Source organism: Orycteropus afer, unplaced genomic scaffold, assembly GCF_000298275.1.
Source record: "Orycteropus afer afer isolate SDZICR_OR568_19922 unplaced genomic scaffold, OryAfe1.0 scaffold01205, whole genome shotgun sequence".
NCBI lineage: Eukaryota > Metazoa > Chordata > Mammalia > Tubulidentata > Orycteropodidae > Orycteropus > Orycteropus afer.
This window is the reverse complement of record NW_006922792.1, coordinates 159,038-162,767: the sequence shown is the minus strand read 5'-3', so window position 1 is coordinate 162,767 and position 3,730 is coordinate 159,038. Positions and strand designations below refer to the sequence as shown.

At 40.4% G+C, this 3,730-nt stretch overlaps 1 protein-coding gene across 1 annotated transcript in view; it reads right to left on the bottom strand.

Annotated features, from left to right (window-relative positions):
- Nucleotides 1-3,730, bottom strand: part of RP2 (RP2 activator of ARL3 GTPase) — an 89,427-nt gene that overhangs the window by 35,545 nt on the left and 50,152 nt on the right. The gene's annotated exons all lie outside the window — the stretch shown is intronic.

The following is a 3,730-nucleotide window of genomic DNA, read 5'->3' as shown; positions in this document are numbered from 1 at the left end:
TGTTATGTGCCGTCAAGTCGGCCCCGACTCATAGCGACCCCTCCTTGGGTTTCCGAGGCAGTATCACTACGGAAGTAGGATTGCCCAACCTTAGAAGCTAGGGACTGCTATAATGCACAGGACAGCCACCACAACAAAGAATTATCTGGCCTAAAATAGAAGAAACCCTGGCTTAGAATGGGAGCTCTGGTGGCATAGTGCCTAAGGCATGTGACTGCTAACCAGAAGGCTGGCAATTCAGACCCACCAGCCACTCCTTGGAAGGAAGGCTGGACAATCTACTTCTGCAGTAATACCGCCTCGGAAACCCAGGGAGGGGTCACTATGAGTCAGATCCAACTCCACGGCAGTGCATTGGCTTAGAATGACAGATGGCCACTTTAGCCTAAGGACCCAGTTCATTCAAATTCCTGCTAAAATCTCACTATTGACAACCTGCATGCTATTCCACATGAATCAATGCACTATTGAGCAGCTTTAAATTTTCCTCCCAACTTTTTATTTTGAAAAATTTCAAACTTTATAGAAAAACTGAAAGAATATTATAAACACCATTTACCCTTCACTTACATCCATCAAATGCTAATATTTGGCCACATTTGCTTTATCACACTATATATACCTTCTGTTCATGTGTGTACACACACACATACTACACACACTTTTTGTTTTGCTGAACCATTTGAAAGCAGCAGACATCATGACACTTCAGCATGCATCTTCTTCGACAACCACAAACAGACGGAAAAAAAACAAAAACAGACTGCTGTCCAGTTGATTTCACCTCATAGCAAGCCTGTAGGACAGAGCAGCAATGCCCCACAGGGTTTCCAAGATTGTAAATCTTTACAGAAGCAGACAGCCACATCTTTCTCCCAAGGAGCAAAGATTGGTGGGTTCGAACCACCGATCTTTTGGTTAACAGCCAAGCACTTTAACCACCAGGGCTCCTCATAGCCACAAAACCATTACCATCTCTAAGGATATTAACAATAATTCAAACTTCCCTTGTTGTCCCCAAAATGTCTTTTACAGCTTTAGAGCTCACCTCACCCAAATGTAAGATCTAATCATGCATGGGTCACTTGTTCCATTTAGTTATTATATCTCTTTAGTCTCTTTTAATCTAGAACAATCCCCCCAGCTTTGTTTGTTTTCAGTGACATCAAAGTCCTAGATTTTCTTGCAGAATTTTTTTTTAATGTTATTTTGCTGTTGTTGGGAATATACACAGCAAAAAATATACCAATTCAATAATTTCCACATGTACCATTCAGTGACAATGATTACATTCTTCAAGTTGTGCAACCATTCTCACCCTCCTTTTTTGAGTTGCTCTTCCCCTATTAACATAAATTTTCTGCCCCCTAAGGTTCCAATCTAATCTTCCAAGTTGTTATTATCAGTTTGATCTCATATAGACAGTCTTAAAAGAGTGTAATGCTAAAGGCAGACATTTTTTACTAGTTAAGCTAACTAGTTTTAATAAGACTTCATGGGATATTTTTGATTTAAGGTTTAAAGATTATCTGAGGACAATAGTTTCAGAGGTTAATCCAATCTTCATGGCTCCAGGAAGTCTGAAGTCAATGAGAATTTGAGATTCTGTTCTGCATTTTCCTTCTTTTGCTCAGGAGTCTTCTATAGAATCTTTTATGAAAATGTTACAGTTTTTTCTAAAGAGCAGAAGTTGTTGTTGTTGTTATACACTGTCGAGTCGGCCCTGACTCATAGCGACCCCTCCTTGGGTTTCCGAGGCAGTGTCACTAAGGAAGTAGGATTGCCCAACCTTCCTTCCGAGGAGTGGCTGGTGGGTTTGAACCACCAGCCTTCTGGTTAGCAGTCAAGTGCCTTAGGCACTATGCTCCCAGAGCTCCTAAAGAGCAGAAGAGCTTTCCTTTATTCCCTTTCTCCCCTTTTTAGTTTATCATTACTATGGATGCATGGAGTTTTGTTGTTGTTACATCTATTACTTTCATTTTGCTTTTTGATACTCAAATTGTCCCAAATTTGCACAGTACAAACTCCATCAAACTGGTCCCTGTGACCTTTGGACCTGATCTCATTAGTCTTTGCATATTTCCTCTGGGTATCTCTGGTTTTAAGATTTACATCATGTTTATTTGCTGAAATCCTTGTAACTTCTGCCAATCGGTTTTAGTTCTACTTTTTGCAGCAAACAGAATATTTTACTTTTCCTTCCATGTGGAATGTTCTGTTACCTAAACACAGATATCATATTTGGGTTGGAACAATTCTGTGACACCACTTCACTAATGTCACCAGTTTAACCAGTTGCTATGGATTCCATTATAACCCATGCCAACCTCATGTATCAGAGTAGAACTGTGCTCCATAGAGTTTTCAATGACTAATTTTTTGGAAGTAGATCACCAGGCCTTTCTTCTGATGCACCTCTGGATAGACTTGAACCTCTAAACTTTCAGTTAGCAGCCAGGCCCATTAACCATTTGCACCCCCCAAAGACTTCCACTGTGATGGTTAAGGTTGTGTGCCATGGTTCTCTGGTTTGGCAGTTATGATGTAGTTAGCAATTTTGTAATCATGTACATAATTATTGAATTATGTACATTCATGATGAGATGTGCTATGAGTAGCCAAGGGAGTCTCCTTGGAGGTCTGGCCTGCATCAAATATATATGGACGTTCTGACAAAGTTCTCTAGCTTTCTGCTCACTCTGGATCCTGCATCTGGCTCTTGTCATCTGATCTCTGGTACTTGGGACTTGAGTCAGCAGCCTGCCATACTGCCTGCTGACCTTGGGATTTGTTAGCCTCTGTAGCTGAAAGCTGGCAGCCTTCTGTTAGACCTGCCAATCTTGGGTTCATCAGTCCCTGCAACTACATCAGTCAGGAGAAGCCTCCAGCCTGATGTCCATTCCAAGACTTGGAACTTGCCACTCTCCACAACAACATGAGTCAATTCCTTGAGACATACATATATCTATCTATCTTACAAGGAACTCTGGTGGCATAGAGCCTAAGGCATTTGACTGCTAATCAGAAGGATGGTGGGTTTCCTTGGAAGGAATGTTGGGCAATCTACTTCTATAGTGATACTGCCTCAGAAACCCAAGGAGGGCTCACAATGAGTCGGATCCGACTTGACGACAGTGAGTTTGGTTGGGTTTTTTATCTATCTTACATACATACATACAAACACAAGCTCTACTAGTTTTGCTTTTCTAAAGAACCCAGCCTAAGACACCCACTTAGAGAATTAAGTAACATCATACAATACATAATACATAAATAATTTAGTTCTCCTTGTATGCACACTTCATTCTTATGTCTCACTAGAGGATATACATCATTACTTGATTCAGTTTCTAAAAGTTGCTGAGAGTTTAAAGGTGCATTTTCAAGATTTCATTAGCATGTTCCAATATCAAAATGGTTGCTTAAAAAGGGCCAGGTCATTCATGTACTGGGTTGGAGTGAGTCCTAGATATTATTATAATAACAACAAAAGTTCCTTGATAGTACTATTGTAACCACAGAAGTATATGAAATAGTGTATTACTACTTAGCAGCTTAATCACACCCAACCTAAGTTATCAAAATTATCCTAACATTCCTCCTATACTTTCATAACCATTTTTGTAGTTTATTATAGTGTATTTAGGAGCTCTGGTAGCATAGTGCCTAAGGCACTTGACTGCTAACCAGAAGGCTGGCGGTTCAAACCCACCAGCCACTCCTCGGAAGG